This window comes from Camelina sativa, chromosome 19, assembly GCF_030686135.1.
Source record: "Camelina sativa cultivar CO46 ecotype springtype chromosome 19, ASM3068613v1".
Taxonomy (NCBI): Eukaryota; Viridiplantae; Streptophyta; class Magnoliopsida; order Brassicales; family Brassicaceae; genus Camelina; species Camelina sativa.
Window position 1 is genome coordinate 12,203,459 of NC_141898.1, and position 10,378 is coordinate 12,213,836.

Below are 10,378 nucleotides of genomic sequence, written 5' to 3' on the forward strand. Positions count from 1 at the left end.
AATATGGAATATCGATATGGAAGTAAAAGTTTTTTAAAAAAGAATACTAATATTAAAAACATATCTAAAATTCCAATATTTTCTTATTTACAGGTGAGGAGAGACAATATCTTAGCTCTGATAGTATTGAAACGTCGGATACAAGTGGACATGATAATATGGTCTACACTCATAAATTCCTAAACAGTATACAAGTTTCTGGATTGCCAAGCCATATTTTGACGTTGAGAATAGGAGCACATGTCATGTTACTAAGGAATATAGATCTTAAGGGAGGTTTGTGTAACGGTACGAGGCTAATTATTACTCAGATGGCCAATCATGTAATCGAAGCAAGAATCGTGACAGGCAAAAAGGTTGGTGTTAAAGTACTTATCCCTAGGATGTATGTTAGTCCACATGATGCAAAGTTTCCCTTTCGTATGAGGCGACGACAGTTTCCTGTTACCGTGGCGTTTGCAATTACTATAAACAAGAGCCAAGGTCAGACGCTAGAACATGTTGGATTGTTTCTACCAAAACCGGTTTTCACACATGTACAGTTTTATGTTGCCTTTTCTCGAGTCACAACCATAAAAGGATTGAAAGTGTTAATTACAGATAAAGATGGAAAATACCAGAATAAAACACTTAATGTTGTTTTCAAAGAGGTATTTGATACTGTTTAATTATGGTTTATAATTGGAAAATTGTTTTGGATATTTTAAGAAATTTTTAAGATCTTTATAATTCAATATTTGTCATCATTCTCATTATATTTTGCTGTAACATATTTCAAATGATAAGATTGCTATGTAATTAAGATATAGATTTTCATATTCAAGAAAACCATTTTTGTTATTAGTATCAACAATGTTGTTTGAAAATATACAATTGTTAGATGTATCATAAAGTGTATATATTAACTATCAATTATTAAACACATTTAAATTCTAATAGCGCATATTATCTATTAACTACTAATTTTGTCATTGATCTGTTATTATATTTATATTAATAATATATAATAGTCAAATTAAAGGTGAGACACTAAAACGTTAAAGACGCAACGTTTAATCGTGGGTGAACGGTATACCATTCACCCTCGTATAGAATTTGGACTTTCAGAATCATCAATCCAACCCTCAGGGAGAGGAATACTCATCATCCTTTTCAGATAAAGTTTACGGATGATTCAACCATGACCCTGCTCAAATCAATAAATTCTAAAAATTACTTCTGATTTGAAGATTTGGATGATATATATCTTGGAAAAATCCATCATCCCATCTCTTTCGGTACATTTTTCTTAAAATATTTGTAATTAATTTAAATTAAACACCGTGAATATGGTTATTTGCTATCTTTGTGTTGTGAAATCTTGAGACTTTTTAGGAATTTTGGAACTTTGTGTATTGGTCCATCCCATAGAAAAATACAAATTGAACTTTTTATCAAAATAGTTATATGTGAATGTTCAAAAGATTTGGAAACATTCATTGTAAAGACAATTTCTGTCTTTTTGCCAAAAATAGATATTTGCGGATGTGTAGTAGCTGTGGAGGACAAAAGAAATCATGAAAGTGGAAATGGTGATAGTGAAGTTGTTTTGACGCTATTAAATGGCATGTAAAAGACATTTATTCCATCTTTACTGATTTTAAAATTTATAAGTTTGGCTTTATTATAGAATGTAACAAGTATCTTCATCTGTAGGAATGAAACTCTAAAGTGTCGTGCAATAAACAACTATGCTAGCCTTTTCATGTCTTCATGGGAGTCATCTGGATGCCATCTCACATATCAAACTGAACCGGTGTTTTGTGTACTGCGTTTCTAGAGGGTTGGAGAGTATGAAGGTATGTACTATTAATAACACTTGCTAGATTGAACAAATGCTAAACACTAGGTTGTATACTCATTTACCAAACTTTTATAACACTTTAAACATCCCTAGGTAAACCGTGTATTGTAAACACATTGGCCTCCTCCAAGATCTTTATAAATCCGGAGTTTGAAGGACTTGAGCATCACAAGGCTATGTAAGTTTTGAATGTTCATTAATATCAAGTAGTGTATCATGCTACGGTTTAACTTACGTATGTGTTTTCTATATTTTTAGCTTGGAATTTGCTGTACTTTATTACATAAACATATAATGGAGCATGAAGGAGAAACTTTAAGGGCTTAAACTGAATGCACATTAGTTTAAGAATTTTTTTTTGTATATGCAAACTTTATAATTATTTTGAATGTTTGTATGACCTAGTACTAGAAACCCTTTTATGGGCTTCTTTCCTAAATTATCTCAATCGCCTAAACGAAATTACAAATTATTTTGACCCAAATCATTATTCAACCTAATTAAAATTAATCATGACAAATGTATTGGGCTCATTAAATACTTGAAATTTGCAAATGGGCTTTAAAATTTTATTGAAAATTTTATATATGTAGAAAACTATAATAAACATCTTATTGACTACTCTTATTCATTTGTCCATTTTAAAGAGTGAAATTAAAAAATTTAAATACAATTAAATAAAAATTTTGAACATTTTTAAAAATAATAAAATTCTAATTTAAAAATTTAGGGAATTGATTTCAATTTTTTTTCTATTCAGTTCCTGCCAGCACAAGCGTGCGGGTAACTCTTCTAGTTATATTGTATATATAATTAAAATTAAGTTGATGAAGGTTTAATGTGGAAGCATCCTTGGTCCATTGGTTGACTAAGCATTAATTTAATTAACCCTTAGTCAACCAATGGACCAAGGAGGCTTCCACATTAAACGTTCGTCAACTTAATTATAATTATATATACAATATAATTTATAGGGAAATAAATTTTTAAAAATTGTAGGAGTTTTCAATGTCATTACTGTAGAAAACGAATCAGCAGTAGTTGAAAGGAACAGTTGCGCTTGCAAGCCTATGACTATGTCAAGATTTGTATCTGTTTTTTTTTCTTTTTGCTTCCTTTTGAATTATTTTGGATTTGGTACGCTTGTAGTTCAGAAGAGAAAAATATATATACTCTCGTAGTGTTCTGTTTTTGTTTTAGATCTACAAAGAACGTGTAAGACATATCTTGTAAGTTCTTGAAAATCTATGGCAAACTTTGATATTGTACTCAACTACGAGTATAGTTTATTAAAATTATTTAAAACAGATACCAATACATTTGATAATATAGTTCATCTTCTACAGAACCGTACTAGTTAGCTAGTCTAGGAGGTAGACTTATAACATCAATACAACAACATCTGCGGTCAATACAAATGCCGTAACTATAGCCTATTATTTTACAATAAGCATTGCAGTCCGTTGAACCAGTCGGGAAATAGCATATAGTATACTTGTCGAAGCATCTTTTTCTCTCTTCCTGTATTCCAATGCCTACATATACAACAAATAATTAATCAGTAACAATAATTAATCAATAACCCAATTAACAAAAAATAGTGAAATCATCATCATCATGTTCATAATTACAAAATTATTAGGTATAAATAACAGTAAACAATTACTCGGATTTCCCGCAGGTGTAGGAAAACAGTGGACTAAAGATATCATGAGGAGAATAATATAACAAAATGCTACCAAAGTTCTTTCAGTGATGGCCATTTTAATGATTTTCTCTTAAACTTTTTCTTCTAGTGAGTGTTTCTTCTTTACCAAGACTGATTATTATTAAATATATAGATTAAGAACACACACAAATGGTAAGTGAATTTTTTCCTGGTCAAAGATGCAAAATCATACAATCTTTTTATTTTAATTCCTTTTTTTTTTTTGTCATCTGTTAATATTTATATAACTGAACCCGAAAATCAACTTTTACAAGCACGAGAATCCCATTCTCGAGTTCAAGTGCCAAATACAGATACATATATATTACTCCTACCTGCCTATTTGAAATCAGGCCTACACCAAAAAAACTCTTAACAAAAGGGTTACCCGAAAGCAGGATCAGAGGATTTAAATTCTCTCTTCTGCGAATAAGCTATTCAACCAGCTTGGATGTCCATCTGCTACATAAGATTGAATCCGACATTCTGCAATGACACTTTTTACAATGAGACTAGCTCCTCTGTTTGCTTGTGATCCTTCTATAACCAGCCTCCAATCTTGATAACATCCCAAAACCCTCCGCAATTCCATTGCTTGATATTTGTAGGAGGGCCAAGCATTCGGTTTAAGGACTGTTCCAACTAAGACAGGGTCTTCGATTGCAAAAATGATATGGTCCAAATTATGGCTCCTTATGCTTTCGATAGCCCATACCACACACGTAAGGTTTGCCTCTTCCATTGTGAAAATGGCGCAGAAAGCTCTTCTGCTATGAAACAGAACCTTACCTTGCTCATCTCTTAGTACCCAGGATCCCCCCAATAACGAATTCCTTTTTGACCATGAAACTCCAACATTACATTTTAACCAGCCATGGTTCGGAGGGAGCCACTTCCGTTCTAAGACAGCACCATCTGTAGCTGAGTTTGATTGAATATTTATGGTAGGAGTTCCTTTCTGCACTTCCTTCTGGATAGTTTGAGTAAGAAACCATTCCTCAGAATCTTGTCTGATCTTTTGGTTTGTTTCTAACAAAGAGAAACTTTTTCCTTCAAAGAAAAACTGATTCTTGTTCTTCCATATTCTCCAAATTATCCATGGGAATCTTCTCCTTAGCTCCCGAGGCCATTTTAGATTGTCTTTGTTTATGAGAAAGTGATGGAGAATACAGAAAACTGATCCATCTTGAAACCCATTCTCCGGTATAGGGTAGTCTGATAGAGCCCAGATTTGTCTTGAAATCGAACAAGTAAACAGGGCGTGTTCTATAGATTCTCCCTCCAAACCACAAGATTGACATCTTGTATCTACCTTCATTCCTCTATGGGATAACAAATCAGCAACCGGTAATGCTCCGCTTAGCAGTTTCCACAGAAAAACTTTTATTTTTGGATCAGTTTTAAGTTTCCAAACCTGCTGCTTCAGAGGATTTGTGGACAGTTGGGCCGATGCTTCATGTATTAATGACTTGGTATTTGTCTCCATTGCAAGCCAATAGGCGGATTTGACTGAAAAGTTTCCACTTTTGTTATGTTTCCAGACCCAGAAGTCCTCAATACCAACAACTGGCTTTTTTTTCCTGATTCTTAAAACATCATCCGGGAAGAAATGCTCCTGTAATTTATCAATATCCCAATCTCGTCGAGCAATATCTATTAGATCTTTTACTCTCAGGTTTGGATTGATGAAATCATTTTTTATCCAAGGAGCTCTAATTCCTTCTTCCTCATCCTCCACCCATCTATCTATCCACACACTGATCGAATCCCCATTCCCAATTCTTTTCTTCAGACCTTTGATGAGAAGCTCTCTGCCATGGAGTATACTTCTCCATCCAAATGAGGGTCTCTGTCCCAAACAAGCCTCAAGGAAATTGCAGTCTGGATAATATCTGCTCTTCATGACTTGCGAGAATAGACAGTCGGGATATTGTAACAGTCTCCAAGCTTGTTTGGCTAAGAGAGCTTGATTGAACATTTCTATATCCCTAAACCCTAAGCCTCCATGCTCTTTTGGTAAACACATTCGATCCCAGCTTACCCAGTGGATTTTCCTGTTGTGCTCGAAAGAGCTCCACCAGTATTGGGCCATTGCACTGGAGATGTTGGAGCAAGTTGATTTAGGAAGCTTGAAGCAAGATATGGCAAAGACAGGCATGGACAAAGCAACAGATTTCAACAGGATCTCTTTACCTCCTTGAGACAGATTACGAAGATACCAACCGGATAATTTTGATTTTAATCTGTCCTTAATATACCCGAGCATCTCCACTTTAGATCCACTGAAGCATTCAGGAAGCCCTAAGTAAGTACCTGCGCCCCCTTCATTTTGTATTCCAAGGACTAATCTAGACTCTTCTTTGAGATTCTCCGAGACTTTGGATCCAAAGGTGATAGAAGATTTATTCTGGTTGATCACCTGTCCTGTAGCCTTTCCGTAAATGCTGAGGATGTCCTGCAACACTTTTCCTTGATCTTTAGTGGCTTTACAAACAAACAGACTATCGTCTGCGAAAAGAAGATGGTTAATACTCGGACCATTCATTTTAAATTGCATTCCTTGAATCTGACCTCTTCCTTGTGCCCCATTTAGGAGATGAGAAAGACCTTCAGTGCATAAGTCAAAAAGAAAAGGGGATAGTGGATCCCCTTGCCTAAGTCCTCTATGCGGCGTTACCATACCGAAAGGATGGTCATTGATTAAAACCGAGTAGGTCACAGTGGTGACACAAAATATGACCATATTAACCCATCTTTCAGTAAACCCCAAAGCAACCAATAAGGACTTTAGATAGCTCCATTCCACCCGGTCGAATGCCTTGGACATATCTGACTTGACCACCATATACTCCTCTGAGATAGTAGGGTGTACCTTGAGATTATGGACCATTTCATGAGCCACCAATATGTTGTCTGAGATTAACCTCTCTGAAACGAATGCAGATTGAGTATTGGACACCAAGCTTGGTAAAAAAGGTTTCAGTCTTCTTACCATGATCTTGGAAATTATCTTGTACAATACTGAGCAGAGGCTTATTGGTCGCAGGTTTGACATTTCTGTTGGATGAGGAATCTTCGGGATGAGACATATATGAGTGTAATTCCATTCAACTAGAAAGGTTCCTTCTTCAAAAAATCCCCTGACTTCTGAAGAAACCTGCGGTCCCACAATTCCCCAATAGTGCTGAAAGAAGAGACCGGATATACCATCTGCACCAGGTGCTTTAGATGGATTTATTGAGAAGGCAGCATACTTGATCTCCTCATCAGTGACCGTATCTATCAAGATCTTGTTCATCTCAGGGGTGACCTTTGGTTGAAAATCCTGAAACCAATCTTCAAAACTGGAAGGGTTGGAAGACTTGAAAAGAGATTGGAAATATGCACAGGCCACTTCTCCTTTTGCTGCCTCTGATTTTTGTGCATTGCCATTTATGTCCATTAGCTTCTCTATTCTCTTCTTTGATCTGTTACCTTTAACAGAGGCATGGAAGAATTTCGTATTCCGGTCTCCACATCTCATCCAATTGTCTCTACTTCGCAGATTCCAGTATCTCTCTTCGTCCCTGTAAGCTCTAGCCAGTTCTTTTTTAAGGAAGAGAACCTCCTGCAAAGCTGGATAAGTCTTGGATTGTTCATGCTCAAGAGATGCTTCCAGTTGATTTATTCTGTCGTTTGCATTTGAAGGATTCTTTTTTTTCCATGAGCTGAGGGCTTTCCTGCAGTTTCTTAATCTGTCAGCTGACCTAGGTTCCCTACTGTGACTTGAATGATTCCAAGCAGTGAATATGGCTTCTTCGACATCAGGCTTGTCCAGAAATCTTTTATCAAACCTAAATTGTCCTCTATATGCTTCTTGGGAGGACATTAGATTTGTCAGAACTGGTCTATGGTCTGAACCTCTAAAATCCAGAAATGCCTGATTTGATGCTGGAAAAAGCTTGAACCACTCTTTGTTTCCAAAAGCTCTATCAAGTCGACTCTGAATCCACAAATCGTATCTCCTTCCAGCCCATGTGAATCTGTTACCTTGACTATATAGCTCCTCCATATCGCAGACATTTAACATATCCGAGAAGGGTTTAAAACAAGATTCACATCTTCTAGGTCCACCCAGCTTCTCTGAGTTGTTAAGAATATCGTTAAAGTCTCCCATCATGCCCCAACTTTCCCTTCTACTGACTCCAATTCTACTGATTCTTTCCCAAACTTCTTTTCTTTTTTTAAAATCTGGATCCCCATAAACGCAAGAGACAAAGAAGATAGAGTATCCAAACTGTACTTTGAGATCTATCAGATTCTTATCCGCATATATAATCTCTAATTGAACCGTACTTTTCCAAAAAACTGCTAAACCTCCACAAGTTCCCACCGGTTCCACTGTGTACACCCTACTATACCCCAGCCACTCTTGCAAATCAACCAAAATATCTCTATTATGCATAGTTTCCATTAAGAACATCATCTCCGGGAAGTGTTTTTTACGCAACTCCCTGAGACGAGGAATTGCCAAGTCTTGAGACCGTCCCAATCCTTGGCAATTCCAGCTCAGTATGCTCATTGGACGGTAGGCAATCCCCCCATTGGGATCACCTCTTTGGGATGTGGCTTTTGAACTTTTGCAGCGCCTGATCCCACTTCCTCTGCTTTCCTTTTGCTTTTCTTTTTCACCACTATACCGGAGCTTAATATTAGAGCTGTACCTTCTGGGGTTGGACTGCGAGCTTTTTGATTCCTAATGAACTTTGAAGGTCTTTTCCTCTTTGACTTTTCCTTGTTAGAGTTAAACCCGGAAGGACCAGCCTCAGAGGAGGCAGTCCTGAAAACCGTTGATTTACTCTGGAAAAATCTTGAGTCTTCCATGCAAACTCTTTGTTCCTTTTTATTTTAATTCCCTTGTATATATAATTAATTAAAATTAAATTTAATGATGATTTAATGTGGAAGTAAATCCTTTAGAAGATTCATCCACCAGATCATCTATGTAGATGTAAACAGGCAAATCAAAACGTTTTGGGTTCTAATTCTCTTTTTAATGTAAAACCTACTATCTAGTCACCTTGTACCAGCCTTGTAGAATCCTTGCACATACTTGCAAAATCCTGCACAGTTCTGCAACGCCTACAAAAGTCTTTTAGAAATTTTAAGTTATCTTGAAAAACAAACTCCACCTTGGTAAATAAAATCTCACTGACTGCAACTTTGACTCTTGGTATTCTCTGTATTTTTATTTATTGTAAACCTACCTAGATTTTAGTTATTTCAAATCTCTAACAATCTGATCCATTCCTGAGACCTAACCATTCACCCAACACCTCTCTAATCTGACCACTTCAACACAAATTTTCTAGTTCATCTTCATACTCATCTGAATTTTCGACATAATTTGTTGACCCTACAACCCTCTTACATAAAGATTCACTTCTGAAGGCGTCCCTTAGTAAATATGTGATTATCTTCAACCAATTTCTAACTTTCTAATACCAGCACACAGACTTTCAACAACTAGTCCAAACAAGATACCATCTTGACATTCTAATACCAGTCCAAAAAAGATACCATCTTGTGTTCTTCCTGCGTTTAGATTCCTTAAACTGAAATAGTTTTGAGTATATAGAAGCTTCAAAACAGAACATCACATGAACTTTGTGACCACAGCGGAAACTAAATTCCTATTTCATAAGTTTGAGCCTTTGGATGATGTTTGATTCCCTTTTCACATCCATCTGCTAATCACCTTAACACATGTATACATGAACCTGAATCAGACACTGTAGATAACACTCCACCTTAAACCAACCCCATAACCGATTTAACCTTCGAGTCTTCTACAACAGTCTCTAGATCCTCCTTGTATGCTTACAGCGTCATGTCTGAGTCTTTAAAATCCTCACACTGGCTCTGATACCACTTATTGAGCATCACATATCTCGATTTCACCTTGTTGTTAACCGCAGACCAAAGCTCTGCTCCTAATCCTTTCTTACTTCACAGATCAACTTGCATAACATAAACATAACACAGAGATTTAACAAGTTCTCCTCTACGGGAGGGTATATCTCGTGTGAGAAGCATCTCCCACAAACATCCACTATCAATCACTCAAGGTTTACATAGCATTTAATATACAAAGATTAAAGAACAACTACAAAGAAACGTGAAGAAGAAAACATAGAGTATCTAGCTTTTTTTCTTCCTCTCTTTCTTTGCGTGACACCCCGGTTTTAGAGACATGCAAAGAGGTTTAAAAGAATTGGTTTGTCCACATATATCACCAAAGTGCACTTATCTTTTCGATCAAAGGTCTTGAGAGAACTCCAATATTAAGCGTGTTTGAGCTGGAGTAGTTTCACGATATGTGACTTTCTGGAAACTGATTGTCAGAACTGTGCGAGTGAAGACAAAACACAGGAAAGAGCAGGTGGTGATTTCTAGGGACGATAAACAAAAATTTAAAGTCTCTCGTACGTAGCAAACTAGCTGTCGGATATGAATGGGCCCACGGGCTGGGAGTAGACGTGGGACCCAGTAAGCAAGGAGGACCCATGGGCCGAAAATGGACATGAGGCCCATTAAGCAATGTGACGGTAGGGCGTTACAAATGGTATCAGAGCCAAACCTGACGAGTGTAGAGTCGAGAAGGCTCATACTGTCAGGGGTGACAGATTTGGTGTGCAACGAGGATGTTGCAATTTGTTAGTGGGGGTATATTCTTACACCCCGGTTTCAGGGACATGTGAAGAGGTTTAAAAGAATTGGTTTGACCACCTATGTCACCAAAGTGCACTTATCTTTTCGATCAAAGGTATTGAGAGAACTACAGAGTT

General features: G+C 36.6%; 1 long non-coding RNA gene across 1 annotated transcript; it reads right to left on the reverse strand.

Annotated features, from left to right (window-relative positions):
- Window positions 1-3,106: 3,106 nt before the first annotated feature.
- Window positions 3,107-3,658, reverse strand: LOC147920468 (uncharacterized). Its single transcript, XR_015591387.1, has 2 exons — window positions 3,510-3,658; window positions 3,107-3,378 (listed from the first exon to the last, which is right to left on the reverse strand). It is a non-coding gene; the product is annotated as an uncharacterized LOC147920468 (long non-coding RNA).
- Between the last annotated feature and the right edge of the window lie 6,720 nt (window positions 3,659-10,378).